At 46.0% G+C, this 15,752-nt stretch overlaps 1 long non-coding RNA gene across 1 annotated transcript; it reads right to left on the bottom strand.

Moving 5' to 3' along the window:
- Positions 1-7,732: 7,732 nt before the first annotated feature.
- On the bottom strand, positions 7,733-12,580 carry LOC120235185. The gene is made up of 5 exons (XR_005529333.1): positions 12,495-12,580; positions 11,841-12,077; positions 11,558-11,706; positions 8,310-8,406; positions 7,733-7,871 (listed from the first exon to the last, which is right to left on the bottom strand). It is a non-coding gene; the product is annotated as an uncharacterized LOC120235185 (long non-coding RNA).
- Between the last annotated feature and the right edge of the window lie 3,172 nt (positions 12,581-15,752).

Genomic DNA, 15,752 nt, shown 5'->3' with positions numbered 1-15,752 from the left:
CACTCCAGACCATGATAGCGATTTCTAGGCGCTACTTAGTTCCTTTCAAGATAATAACTTTTCTCTTTTTCACAAAAACGTATTCAAGCAAACCTCCAACATGTATTTATAAGCAATGGTAATTATCTCTGGGCAAGCACATTGACGAACTATTTTTACTCTCCTCCGTATTTGTTTAATTTTCATAACGTTTTTATCCAGTCGAAGAACGTCTAGAGTGGCTTTTAATCTGACCCAAGTATTATAATTATTTGTGCAATCTGAAATCTGAACAAGATCTAATAACCTAACCCCCCCAAAATGTATTCACATTTAAATGATCCTTTCAAGGAAAGTGGGGAGAGAGACATGTTGCTCTAGGAGCTTTCTGCAGTAAAACCATTTTGACACTTTTTCTGCATATGAATGGATACTACCTTTGTATGCCTCCTGCCCTCCTCCCCCCCCCCCCCCCCCCCCCCCCCCCCCCGAAGATCTTGTAGGTATTCTTCACCGAAGTGTAATTTCAACCTTCGGGCTGATTAAAGCAGCTACTGAATAGCTCCGAACTTTGGTGGTATTAGTGAGTTTCATCCATGATGAATATCTCTAGGGCGACTTAGACCTCTCAATCAGTTTCTACACACAAAACACCCAGACAGGGACCAAAAAAGAACACGTCATCTTTTACCCTCAGACAATCAGTTCCAGAATTGTATCCACCAAGTTTCCCTCTGCTTTTGCCCTTTTTCATCTCACTCAGAGACTGAACTCTTGCCCTTTTGTCTTACCTGGTACGAATCTTATGTGCTATAAACAGAACCTCAGGACAAAGAAAAGCAATAGCAATGAATAACAAGACGTAGTGTTCCTCTACCTCCTTTGCAAGGGCGTTGGAAGGCCCGAGGCATAATTCCCCTTGGTCCTGTTTGGAGGCTGGTGAAGGGCTATGATCTAATGGTGACCTTTGGGAACAACGTTTGCCGTTTTGTCCCCCCTTGGATGTTCGTCTCTGAGGATTTTAAGTGAGCCAGAGCAAGACAGAAGGGAAAAGTGAAACTACATTGATGCCTGGGTCCCCGTCTCCGGGTTTGAATTCTGAGTTAGTCTCAGCAGATCAGGAAGGCCCATCAGATTATTATTATCACTGTTATTTTAAACCAACCTTCTTTTAAACTGCAGTATGCTTTCCTTTCCAATTTTACAAATGAAATACCATGGCTGGTTTAAGGCGCGATGTCTGCCTCAAGCCCAACTGCGCTATCCAAGACAGATCACACTACATTAGCCAGGATTACGTTGCCTCTTGATCTTATCAGCTTTGTTTCCTAAACTACAAAAAGATCTAACACAGTGCTGGTTAGCAGTTTGGTTTAGACAATCTTCGCAGTCATCCATCACTGTCACTGGTTAGTGGGAGGCCTTAGGCACGAAGCGAGGGGACAGGATGCAGCTGACATGCTCTTCCCAAAGCCAACTCTCTAATTTCACGTTTACACCAGCGCTTCTTACACTTGTCCTTCCTTCCTATTGAAGCTTTCTTTTCCTTCGTAAGAGGAAATCTACACCCTTCGCCTTCTGACATCTGATGCAGAGTGTTGTACGTCTCAATCATTTGTTTGTCTGTTTTCAAGTCCTTAACAACTATAGATAAGAGACAGAGCAAATGTATAAGGTAAAATATAGTCCCGAGCTAAAAAGAGGGTAGTCAGTCAGATGCCCGAGGGAGAAGAAACTAATTAGTAGATTAAATCTGACCAATCTCATCTTCTGGATAAACTCCAGGCCCACAATGGGAATTCTCCGCAGAAAGAATACAGCCAGTCTAGCAACTGGGATTCGGCGTTTTGTTTTTCATCGAGTTTGGGATTATTCCCAACTTCTCCATTTCTGCTTTAAAATGGCTCCTTTAAATAGCCCCAGGAGTTAGCGAGGACATCTGGATTCTGATCCACTCTAAGTCAGAACAGAGAGCACCTGTCCACTTAACGCCAGCTAAGCGGGCATCATGGCCAGCCTCAACCGGAGATGTGAAACAGCATGAGATTGGAAAACAGAATCCATTACCCTATTTGTGGTCACAATCTGATAGGATCAAGCATTACTCGGGCTCCCAGTAGAAATATCTATGTGTCAAGTGGTAAACTTGATAATTGTAAGAATACATTTAATGCAGCAGGAGAGAATGCCAAGCCAGAAGATTAACATTTCTGTTACATAATTACAAGTTCAAGGAGTTCAGCCTCTTATCACTTTATAGTGAGTATAGAAAGTAGGAGTGATCCTCTTTAATTTGTAATTATTTAACTGAAATGTGAGGTCCGGCGGCCTTATTCTTACCCTTCCGGGCTGGCAGACATTGGTATGCAGAATCCATGAGAGAAGGCACAGTACACTATCACAGGGAGACATGTTTGATTATTCTTTAAAACCAACTAAGAGAAGTTAATCTCATTGAACTTCTTTTTATTCAACAAAAGAGTTGGATGTTTCCAAGTCTAATGTGACTATAATGTTCATTAAATGGACTTCTTTACACCTTTAAATGGATTAACGGCACACCTTCACAGTCTAATTATTATACATGTCATTCAAAAAAATCACAGATCTAATTCAGGGGATGATAAAGGCCTTTCTTTTACAACTCTTGAAAAGACAGTGCAGTAAATGGATTTGATTTTTATCTGTGTCACTTTTTTTTTTTTTTAAGGACACACGTTGCTCCTAGGAGGTTGGGGGGAAGGACGGCACTGAGAGTGCGGAGTTTTTCTGCCCTAGTAATTTTAGTGTAGAGATTTAGGAGCCGCCCATGCCGGACTCACTCGCCCTCTCCGGACTCACTGTACCAGGTACCTTAGAGGTTCCTCCCGCCTAAGCCTGCGCAGCTAATGACTTCAGTCTGTCCAAGACAGCTCTTAGAGAAGCAATAAATTATGCACAACTCCCTTAGTCTTAGGCCTTTGGGGCTTCTTGGAGTTCCTTTACCAGGACCTTTCTTGAGAGCAAGAGAAATGCTCTCACCACGTCTCTAGAATCAGCAGTTCAGTTAACACACACATTGGATATCAACTATCTTTGGGGCCGTACTTGTCTCCTTTTTTTTTTTTTTTAATCGGGGGAACATTAAACTTGTTGTACTCTGACGGTTCATTGGTGTCCTAAGGGTGTCTTGCTTGCTTGGCTCAGGTGGGTACAGAATGTTCTAGAAGCTATCAGAAATAGGCAGGGACATTTCTTTCCTTGGGGATAGGATCTACGGGGGAGGGCCCTGGAAAACCCACAGTGATTGATTTCAGGCTTTTTTGGCTTAAGGCTGCAAGAGGTACAGATTTGTCTTCATTCACTCATTTTACCAATATTTACTGAGAAATTAGTATAGGTCAGGTACTAAGCGTGGCCCCATCACATGCAACACAAAGTTGAGCAGACACAATTCTTATTCTCAGGGGGCATTCAGCCTGAGAGAGATTAACATATAATTTTGTAGGTCAAGGAAGTCTTTGAGTTTCCCACAGGACAGGGGTTAAAGTTGGCAATCTGGTTAGAAGTTGATTCCAGAGGTCTTGCTTTGAGGTTGTGCTTGCTTTGCAAGCTCTCACACTATCTTTTACTTATGTTGTGTCTTACACGGTCGTTTTGGAGTGGTGGACGGAGACGTGGGGGGAGAAACGTAGCACCTTTCTCTTGGGGTCATCGCTGGACATCTCCCAGTCGTGGCTCCTCCAAAGGAGGCCGGGAGCGGGAGGGGACCCAGTTTGGATCACAGATGGGAATGTAAAGTGTGCCTTTGGAGCATCCTCATGGCGGAACGGAAGGAATATACACCGTGTCGGGTACTATCAGGTGGGAAGACCAGCACTCCTAATTCCAGACATGTGAGTGGCAACAAGTTACTCTCTTTAAGCGTCAATTTCCTTATCTGTAAGCCGGGATAATTATATCCACCTCACAATGTTCTTGTAGCCATTTAGAAACAATAAATAGTTAAAGGGTCTAGCACAGTGCCCGGCGCATAGTAGGTGTTCAATACATACAGGTCTCTGAGTCCTTCCCTATCCTCCCTCTCTGCTTTGCTCCGTGCCCTATTATTCATCCTCATCATTAGTTGGTCTTAGTTAGGTCTTATCTCATAAACAAAGTGTAACAGCTCAAAGTCTACCTGTGTTAGAGGTCTTTGCCTTCTGAAAGGAAAATCCTAAAGCATTCATTCAAAATCTGCGGGAGCAGTGGAGTGAAAGCCAGTGTGGTTGGTACTTGGGCAGACGGGTGTTCTGTTCGGATGGACAGAACCACACAACCATAGGCTCTCACAGCCAGAAGCCCCATTTCGGGCTCCTTGGTCTCACTCACAACCTGTACCGAAACTCCATCTTGGGGCTGTCCCCAGCCCTCTGATCTCCTTTGTACCTGACATTCCCCAGGATTTGGCAGCAATGGGTGAGGATACCTTTAGAGATGCCTGTACGGAGACAGGAAACGTATAAATCATTTCAGGTCCATGTTGTACCAGCATCAACGATCAGAATTAATTCCTCCCTAAAACATAAGAAATTGTGTTGCAAAGAGCCAACATTAGCTCGGAGACTGTAAGCCTCTCCTTCTTGTGTTCTGAAGGGGCATGAGCAGATACCGTGATAAAGCAAACATCAGCCCTTCGTTGCACGCAGGTCCCGCGTCCTTGTTTCCAAACTAATAAATACTGAATGAGTAAATAATTTTGTTTTCTCTTTGCGTTCTAAAGATTCAGTTGTATTTGGCCAAGTATCTTAGGGAATATCATTAAATACTTTTCAAATAGTGCTTTCTCTAAGACATATTCTGCCTTGGAAAATGTCTACATATCAATCTAGAACAGGGAGATGGAAGGAGGTGGGGTGTGAACCTAACTATCTGGAAGAGGCCCCTCAAAACTGAGACTGTCCCCTCCCAGGAGAGTAATTAGCAGTGGGTAGCACCTATGGTCCATTCATTCATTCACTCGCTCATTTGTCTTCTTGTTAATTCCAGAGGGGCTGGGGATTGCATGGCATGCAATGAAATATCCAGTTAAAGGAGTTAAAAATCTTACCCAAACAAATACACTTATAAATGATAAAGTGCCAGAAAATAATTTGATTATAAACAACTGACTCCAGGATATTTAAGAATAGAATTCTAATATTTTATTGCCTATCATCTATCTATCTATCTATCTATCTATCTATCTATCTATCTATGTCTATATCCATATCTATATATATGGATATAATATCTATAGCATGAATGTGTAATTTTATATGTATGAATAATATGCAGTTTACATAGGAGATGATGTTAATTCTAAAGGTCTATACTCATTAGCCAGGAAACGTAGATTATTACTTCAAGATTTTTCTCTACCAGGGTATTTTGTGATGATTCTATTTCCATCTTAGATTTACTTAATCAGTGAGATAAGAAAAGTTAAACAACCTCATTATATTCTATGTTAATTTTGTCCTTGGCTTATCAGGTAATAGAAAACATGCTTTGATTTCCACTTACTCAGAGGCCTCACATCAGCTCCAACGCTTGGAAGGAAAAGGATCCTTGTTCAGGAAGTTACTTATTGGACAATTAACATGTGGAAACTATACCAAACAGTATGTGAAAATGCTCAGTTCATGTTGAATCTCCAAAGGGTGGAGGCTCATTCTTCTTACAAGACCGTGACATGTCTTGCTGATGGCATAAATGGGATCATTATATTTCAGTCTCCAGGTAATTATCAGAAATGAAGCTTTGTGAATTCTCCCCTAATGGGGCCACCTGTCACCCTTCAGTCTTTGTATATAATGGCATTTTGTTTCTGAAGATCTGGGCCCCAGTTTAGCTCTTCCAAATGTTAGGGACCATGTCCTGATTTCCCCTTGTCTTACTATGATGAACAGATACATTTTCAGCTGGTTACCCCCCCTCCACCCAACATGTGACTCTGCGTGTCCAGAGCGCCTGTGGCAGGCGTGTTAAGTTATAGCAAAGCCAGGTGTTTGGCCATCATTGCTTGCTCATCGGCAGACTGATTGCTGAGATGTCAGTGGGGCTGTGGGGAGGGTAGGTGTGGGCTGGTGATTTACTCACCCCAGCCACACCCACTCCCTTCCCCTCCCTGTCACCTGCTGCTGGCTGCCCTGGGCTTGTGGTGGCTGCAGCCAGCTGTTGCGGAGACCCAGGGCAGGCAGGCGGTGGTGGCCAGGGCACTGGAGTTTCTGGCTCATTGCTTAGGGCCTCAGGAGAATGCCCACTGCACATGTTTTCTACTGATGGGCCGCCTGTGTGTACTCAAGGCCTTTCGGCTGAGGCTAGACAGAGAATGCACACTGGCTCTGAAGTCCCTTGTATGACACACAGTCTCTCACACATACTGCTCTCTGTGCATCTCTGTGGACGATTCAAGACCTGTCACTCCCAGGGGATTCTGTGACAGCCCTATCGTCGTCATGGATTGTTGTCAGATACGAAGAGTTAAACAATCCCCCTATACTTCATGTTAACCTTGTCCCGGGCTTATCAGGGAACAGAAAACATGCTTTGATTTGCACCCCTGCAGAGACCTTTGTGCAGGACAGGACTTACTGGAAAACTAATGTGTGGAAACTATACCAACCAGTATGTGAAAATGCTTGGTTCGTGTTGAATTTCCAAAGGGCAGATGCTCGTTCTCCTCGTTCTCACAGTGAGGAGCTGGCATTGTTGGGTTCAGTAATGACTGCAAATGGCAGATGTTCTTCCAGAGTGTGGGGGCCTCCACGTATAAATACAGTATTTTCTCTTCCTTATGATTTCTTAATAACAGTTTCTTTTCTCTGGCTTTCTTTATTGTAAGACTATAGAATATAATGCATATAACATGCAAAATACATGTTAATTGTTTATGTTATTTGTAAGGCTTCCAGTCGACAGTTGGCCTTAGTAGTTAAATTTTGGGGGAAGAAAAGTTCTACACGGATTTTTGGCTGTGCAGGGGGTCGGGTCAGGTCAGTGCTCCTAACCCCCACATGGTCCAAGGGTCTACGGCACTTTCATTGGTCATGCCTTGTGTTTGGTTTTCTAAAATAAGGGGAAAGAACCTTGAAAGTCTTTTACATTTGAGTGAGCATGCTTTCTCATTTCTTTTTGTTTTTAAAAAATTTTTTTAACATTTATTCATTTTTGACAGACAGAGTGCAAGTAGGGGAGGGGCAGAGAGAGAGAGGGAGACACAGAATCCGAAACAGGCTCCAGACTCGAAGGTGTCAGCACAGAGCCCGACTCAGCTCGGACTCATGAACCATGAGATCATGACCTGAGCCGAAGTGGGACACTTAACTGGCTGAGCCACTCAGGTGCCCTGGATGCTTTCTCATTTGAATGAGAAGTGCCTTTCAGGACTTGGGAGTGAGGGTGGGAAATACCATTGAGTCCAGGTCTTGGCAATCGGAGGGCCTGGATGATCCAAACACTTTCCTTTCCTAAAGAGTTACAGCCTTACAGGTCTGGTCTGTATGGATTGGGGACCACAACATTACAGGGAAATATAATTTCATGCTAATTAGGACTTTTTACAAACCACTTCCAGATGCAAATTTTAATCAGTAATCAAAAGCGTTCACTGCTAATGTAGGAAGATCTTCAATACATCCTTATATCACCAAAAGACTTCCCTGCTGCAAGCTCAACCCAGATCAAGTGTGTGCCAAATTGACCTCTTAACCTATCTGAGTCTTAAATTCTCTTGCAAGTGATGGTTCTTCAGAAACATCCCCAATCTTCCCCTCCCTTCCCTTCCCTTTCCCCAGCTGGATAAGACGCAGTCACGTCAGACCCTGGGTGGCCAAACCGTCATTCTCCTTTAGCTGGTGGCGTGAGTTTGGCCACAGCCCCCAAGTTGACACCTGTTGAAATAATATTGGAACCATGTTTGTAACTGATCGCAACCAGGATGTCAACTCAATTAATCTGACAATAGGACAACCCAGGAGAGAAGACCCCGTTCAGGCCCAGGCTGATGCTTCCAGTCAAGTCTAGGCTTGTCTATTCTCTGACAAGCCTAGGACAAAATTAACACTAAATGCAAGGTAATTTAATTAATTCCTCCTATCCCAGCAGGCAGGTCCAAGCACCCCGGGTGCCCCAGGCCTTCCAATAAGCAGAAGAGTGTTGCACCCCCAGCGAGGAACCACTTAGGTTGGGCTTTCATTATTTTAAGTGGGTGATTTGCAACCATGGATCTCCGTGAAATTCCTTCGAGAACTACAGCAAAAGTATAGTCTTTTCTTACACTTGAAGACTTGGCAATAAATTGTACGAAAATCATTTGCAGGAAAACATACCTTGTAAGAGTCAGGATTCTTCAAGGAATATGGGCGCTTCCCAAGGAGAGGAGAGAAAGAGTCAGAGGCAGCGACGGCGAGAAGAGAGCCAAAGACCCTGTTTCCAAAGGAACAACAAGAAGATAGTCTGAAATGTTCCAAAAAAAAAAATAAATAAATAAAGAAGCTATAATAAAATCTAAGAAAAATACACTTTGCAAAATTGTCTTATTAGGGGACATGAAAGCCACTTTTCTTTCCCAGTTTCAACAAAGATGACCCTTGACTTCCTCATCCCCACTGAATTGAACACCATCTTTTTAATTATTCTTCCCATTTTCTTGCTCTCTAATATTAAGCCAACACAAAAGACCTGAAGCAACAAATTATGAGCATATAAAAGCAAATCACAACTTTTCAGTCTGTAGAGGTAAAGCAGACAAGTTGAAAAGTCTGGATGGGAAAAATGAGGCATTGTATGGCTGTAATTGTTAGCCAGCTGAGCCTCGAACTTATAAACAGATTGCCACTGGAGGTCGTGAGGAGAACGTGGGCTTTTCGTGGATGTCTGTGGAGTAGGGTAGTGTGCCGAAAACCAGGCCTATGTTCTTACCTGGGGCCCCCGGTGACTTGTGACAACCCAAACTGAAGGCTGGCTAGGACCCTGTTGTGAGGCTTTTCTCCCTGTGAAGCCAATTAGATCAGGCACCAAAGCAATAGGGAGATTGATGCCCATATTCAAATGTAGATGAAAAAAGATATCTGGGTCAGGAATACCAGGTCAAGAAAAGCCTGCAGACCTCATGAAAAGGCAGATTGGCAGGATAGATTGAAATCATTAAATATGTTAATTTGCAGCAAGGAAATGAAAACTTTGAGAGAAGCCAGGGGCTGATGGGAGCCTCAGCCAACGCTGGGTTTTCATCTCTGTCCCCTGGGTTCTCTGCTTGGGCAGTTAGGTGCTGGTTTCCTGGTCTCTTTTGCCAGGGACTTGGAGTGCATGATCTGAAGTTCACCTTGATTCCATTTACCTGCTAACTCAGGACTCTGGACATATTAGAGCAGGTACTGCCCAGCCAGGGCTGCACATTAGGATGACCTAGGGACCTGTTAAATATCCTAATGCCTAGACCTGTCCCAGATCAATTCAATCAACATCCCTGGGGGGAATCCAGGAATCAGTATTTGTTTAAAAATCTCCAGGTGATTCCACTCCAGGTGGCCAAGACTGAGGACCACCAAATTCTCATTCCTTCTAATAAATAGGAGCAAGAGACACCTATGTAAACAACCCCCACCCCTCAGCTCCACCATCCTTGAGAAGAGCTGGCTTTTTTTTTTTGATGGGAAGGAATCAAACCAGTTGTTCAGCCTCACATCTCATATTCTGTTTCCTGGCAAACAGCTCAGGAAAAATTGGAATCAGTGACAGATCACAGGTGTAGATAACCGCAGATTATCAAGGCTCCTGATGGACAGAGCTGGACAAAGCAGCATGGGCCATCCCAGCTAGTGGGTGGGCATGGGCTGTTGGAGGACTTAGCTTAGTTCTCAGACTGGTTCTCCCAGCCCTTATAGATGTTCTTACTAGTCTCTTGTCCTTTGCAAAACCACTAGCATGGTGTGCATTGTCCCTTGACCTCCCTCCAGGAAGAAGAGAAAATGGTGGCCCATAAAAAACAGTCACCATGAACAGTGGGTTAAGGTGAGCTACTCTTTTTAGCAAAGTGCACTGTATTGAATGGTGTTCTCCTCAAAGTTCATATCCTTCCAGGAACCTGAGAGGCTGACTTCTTTGGAAGTAATGTTGTTACAAAGGCAATTAGTTAAGATGAGGCCACACTGGAGTAGGGTGGACTCTTAATCCAATGTAACTAGTGTCCTTATACGAAGAGATGCAGAGAGGCACACGTAGGAGGGTGAAGCCACATGTATTACTCTGCGAGGGCTGCCACAGCAAAATATCATAGACAGGCTGACTTACACAATAGAAGTTTGTTTTCTCACAGTTCTGGAAGCTGGAAGTCCAAGATCAAGGTGTCGGCAGATGGCAGTTTCTTCTGTGGTCTCTCTTCTTGATTTGCAGATGGCTGGCTTCTTGCTGTGCCCTCGTATGGTCGTCTTTGGGTGATGTTTTTTTGGTCATAATCTCCTTTTCAAGTCATATTGGACCAGAGCTCACCCTGATGGCCCATTTTTACCTGATTGCCTCTTGACAGGTTCTGTCTCCAAGTACAATCACATTTTGAGGTACTGGGGGGTAGGGTTTCAACATATGAATTTTGAGGGGACACAACTCAGCCCATAACTCCATGTGATGACAGGCAGAGATTAGAGTGACATGTCTAAAAACCAAAGAACTCTACGGATTGCCAGAAACCTCTAGAAGCTGGGAAGGGGCAAGGGAGGATCCTCACGTAGAGCATTCAAAGGGAGCATGGGCCTACTGACACATTATTTTGGATTTTCAGTCTCAGGATCCCTGGGAGAATAAGTTTCTGTTATTTCAAGACACCTGGTTCGTGAGGATTTGTTACAGCAGCCCCAGAAAATGTACACTGTGTATATGAGGCTTTTCCCTCTAAGTGTCTACAACACAATGTAAATGTCTAGACACAGCGAGAACCTTTGCCCTCCAAGTAAGCTTGCACCACCCCTGCAGGCCCCAGCAGAGGGCACCAGAAGAGCCCTAGGATGGACTCCTCACCTGCTGCTGGGCCACCGTCACTGCGACACACTTCCCATAGGGGACCCTGGGGTGATGGCCAGTGGTGACGTCTCCTCTGAGTCCTTTACCAGTCCTCATGTGCTCCTGAGGAATGGTCCTCTGAGCACAGTGCTGGCTGCAAATCACCCGTCAGAAGCTCTGCCTGGGATCCGCCCCCACCCCACCCCGGGACTAGGGTGATGGTCATGGAGATCTGTTGCTTATTTACAGCTCTTAGTACCTGGCCCAACCCAAGCTCCTGTTTGAAGAGTGACAATTGTTACCAAAGCCCACATGGACAACAGCCCTCAGGCCAGGCAGCAGCAGGACTGTAAAGGGACAGGTCAGCATGCCCACCCACCCCCCACCCACCACGACCCACGTTATTGAGTAGGTTAATTTACAAATTAACCCCCTCGCCTCCCCCGTTCCTGCCTCCCAGAGCCAAGTGCAGCTGGCTGGCTTTGGACAACATCGGCAGTTTCTGCTCACGGAAGAGGGGCTGTGGGCTCCCAGGGACCGCACAGGGAAAATATCTCAGGAAGGAAATTCAGCGGCAAACCTCAGAGTGCGGTGAGAACTCCACCTGCTTCCGTCTCTCCTGTGGCTCTTTCAAGGAGCTGAAGGCTGTGCTTGGGGGTCCCTGGTTTTCCAAAATGCATCTGTGTAGCTCTAGGGCTTGTCCGTGGTGGACCAGCCGCCCATTACCTGCTGAATGAGCAAATAAATGGATGGGTTTAAACACAGAAGTGTTTAACTCAGAGAAAGCAGTTCCTGTGAGGCAGTTTGCACATAGGGGTCAGCGGCCCTGGGTTCCTCTCCTGGCTGTTACCAGCCCCTGTCACCTGTTCTCTGGGTCTCCATGAAAGGACGAATTAGGACGCACGCCCTCCAGTTGTCTAATGGCTTGATCACTTTTCTTTGGACTGTGCCTTTTTTCTCTGCTTGCTTTTGGCTCCCGACCTTGCAAATGAGCTGAGGTGTGTCAATCAGGTCCTTGAAGCCCCTTTGCAAGGCAGTGGGGCCTGAGGGGGGGAGGGGTGGAGAGACCAGCCAGTGTCAGCATTCGCTCCTCTAGGTATCTGCAAATAACAAGAAAATAGAAGGTTGTACAGAGCCCAGGGCCTGGGGACTGGGTTTAAGAATGATTTGTAAACTAGGAGTAGGGGAGAGAGGGAACAGAGGAGAGAAAGGGCCTCAAAGTGGAGGGGTGCACCAATTAGATCTGCAACAGGCAGGAAGCGCCCCAGCAAGTGAGGAGTGATGAGAAGCCCCTGAGAGGTGCTCACTTTTTCAAAGGGAACATGCAATTTGTAAACAATCAACATCTTAACAAGCTATAAACAGCCAGCCCTGACTTCCAGCCGATTTACTGATGCTTGAGTGACTAAAATTCACAATGTTTTTCCAAGCCAACTTCTTTCATTTGTGGCCTTGTATTCATTAGGACAGCACGCCCCCCCTCCCCCCCCAGGACTGCTTCCCCACGGGCTTCTCACCTAGTGATGCGGGCACGGGGTCCAAGCACTTTTCCGTCGTCATGGGTGCAGGCCCAGAGCTGTCCCTCATCACAGCTGGCCTTGAAACTCGTAGGATAGGATTTGTTTGTTTTGTTTTAAAATTCTAGTGTTTCAAAAAATCACCCATCTTTTAACATTCATCTGAGATGAGCAATTGTAGGTGGAGGTTGAAGCTTTCCTCCAAACTCCTCCCCCCCAGCCCTTCCCCCCTCCCCCACATCTCCTCCCCTCCGGGGAAATCAAGAAAAACAAGATTCTACTTGTCCAGGCCCTCAGAGATTCCTCGGAATTGCTGGAATCGTCACAATAAGTGGTAGTAATAGAACCATATACAGGACATAAATACAAACTGCTCGCTGGAGTGGCAAAAAATAATGAAGTAATTAGGTGAACTATTATCAGCACCTGTGACTGATTGGTACAAGCACATTTCTGGCTTTATTATATTATTATTTGTCGGGAACAATAAGCAGATTCTGACGTTGCGTCACTTCTGGCCCTGCACCCAGCTTCTCTCTCCCGAGGGCCCCACTCCCCGCAAGGTGCGAGTCCGGGGTGGGGGACGCCCGGCCGAGCCTGTGCAAACCCACAGTGGCGAAGCGAGAGTCCTGCTTCCCAGCCCATTAGGGTTAATGCCACTTTAATTAGCCATTGATGTGACGCCTAACTGGCGCTATTTAACGCGCCATTTCTAGGCCAAGCGTGTGTCCTGCAGACAGACCAGGACCCGCTTCTGAGATGGCTGGGGAACGGAGACTTTCTAAACAAGGCTATCTGTTTAGAATCTGTTTAGAGTCAATCTGCTGATTCTAAACGGAAGTGGCCACTCAACTGTCCCACCTGTGGGCTTGTACCTGTGGCTGGCTGCCCTTCCTTCTAGTTGGGATTTCTGCCCAGAAATGCCCACTTACCAGTAATAATAATTTGATGATACTAAGAGTTAACATTTGCAGCGCCTGGGTGGCTCAGGTCTCTGACTTCAGTTCTGGTCATGATCTCATGGCTTGTGAGTTCGAGCCCTGCCTGGGGCTTTGTGCACAGCTCAGAGCCGGGAGCCTGCTTTGGATTCATGCTCTGTCTCTTTCTCTCTCCTTCAAAATAAATAAACATTAAACAAATTAAAAGAAAAGAGTTAACATTTATAGTGTTGTGTTGCACCAGGCCCTTTTGATTCATTGTATATATATTTACTTATTTACTCCTCACAACAACCCAGTGAGATAGATACTGTTAATTCCCTCATTATATTGATGGGGAAACTGAGGCACGGGAAGTTAAGTGACTCATCCGAGATCACAGGACAAAGACCCCAAGACCAGGAGTTTGGTGGCAAAGGGCACACACTTAATCTTCTGTCTGCTGCTTTCGGTCAGTGGATTCCTTACGAAACTATGGACCAAGGGATACCCACAGTGTGCGTGGCACAGGCTGGGCTCAAAGGAGAGATGGGGGAAAAGTGGGGAAAGCATCATGCTAAAAAAACAAGGCAAGAAAGCAGTTTCCCCCAGACTCACTTGGGAGAATCCACTGCCTTCCGTTAGCAGGGGAAGGTAGACTTCCAGGTACAACCACCATGCATAGCGAGGCACGCATCAGCCTTCCCATTATCAGCCAGAGAAACGCGTGATGTTGGCAGGGTAAATCCCTTCTCTGAGAGCCACCCATGCACTCACCTTCTTCTGGGCTGCCTGCCACCCAGAACTTCTTGGGGTCCACAAAATTTGACTAGCTCTTAAGGATTTAATTTTTAAACCAGTTGGGTTTGTTGAGCTGCTTAGCCCAGGTGATTTTGTTTTGCAAGTTTTGCGCCAGCGGGAGGCGGAGCCATTTGCCCCCACTATCCGTTGGCCACTTCTGGCAGAAGGAAGTTGAGCAGTGGATGTTGCTGGATGGCCCCGGGCAAGTTACCCAACCTTCTTGGATCCCAACTTTCTGATCTGTAAAATGGGACTGATGACCTCATTTTCCTCATAGGCTGTTAGGATTAAGTGACTTAATAAACATTAATCACCGATTACTATTATATGCAAAGGCAGATTGATCGTGAAGCTATATGAATCTCACCCTTGGGGCCCCTTGTTTTGTACATTCCCTCCCAGCATATTTTGTATTCAGCGTTCTGCCTACTTTTCTTAAAGAAGGTCCCAGATTGTATAAGCTTCACGCCCCTCAAAACCTGGATCCACCCCGTGATTATCTAGGAAAGGAAGCACGTGGTTTGGTAAAGTGCAGTCCGGCCTTGCTCAAAGATGTGAAGCTTCTATGTTTCGGACATGAAGACATGGGTAAAGGACTCTCCTCTGTGGAAAGAGGCATAAACTTCTAAGACAAGGACCCATAGAAGACAGCAGATGCTAGGCTCATTACAGAGTGGCCACCTCGGCCTGATTTGCCAGGGATGGTACCAGTTTTAATGCCTAAAGCACCGAGTCCCAGAAACCCCCTCAGTCGGGGCAAATTGGGATGCTTGGTCACCTTACTTGCTGAGGGCAGCAAATCGTTGCCATTCACCGCAGATGAATGCCTGGTGCCTGGCAGGTGCCCAGTGCCTGTCCGTGGAAAGCGGGGTGTGGAAACCAACCATGGCACCCGATGGGCTCGAGGAGAAAGAGCATGGTGATCTGTCACGGCAGTCCAGTGTGAAAAGCCGGTGTGCGGTGGTGAAGTCGGATCAGGACACGGGGAGAGGGTCGTGGAATGGCATGTGTCCCCAGACGTCGGGTAGTTTCTGGTTACTTCTGTGCACCCGGTAACAAACAGCAGTTCTTGCATTTAACACCCCCACCTTTTCGTTTTCTCAGCTCAGAGTCCCTGCCTGCAGCCAGGCAGAACCGTGAAGACAGGCTGGGTCTGGCCGGGGGTAAACGGTGCCCCAGGCAGATCTGCTGTGGGCTTTGGGCAGGCGGGCGAGCCGCTCAGGCCCCGATTCCACATGCTGTGTAGACTCCAATTACCAGAGGACTTAGAGATCAAACAGCCCAACTGTGCTTCACAATGAAAGAGGAGGTCTTAATTTTACTTTGTGCTACACCCTCCAGCCAGACTGTGCAAAACAATGCATTGCATTGATGTCCTCCTGAGCCCCAAACCTTCCTGAAATTGTCTCTGTCTATCCCAGCAATATCTCCATAAAGTGGACAGGGGAGAGAGTCAGCTGTTTTAAAGAATGGCATGATTCTCGCCCGACTGCCGAGGCCATCAAGGCAACTCCAGACGGCTTTCACCACACGCTCCTAC

Source organism: Hyaena hyaena, unplaced genomic scaffold, assembly GCF_003009895.1.
Source record: "Hyaena hyaena isolate Hyena2069 unplaced genomic scaffold, ASM300989v1 scaffold_124, whole genome shotgun sequence".
NCBI classification, from domain to species: Eukaryota; Metazoa; Chordata; class Mammalia; order Carnivora; family Hyaenidae; genus Hyaena; species Hyaena hyaena.
This window is presented reverse-complemented; position numbering and strand designations above follow the sequence as displayed.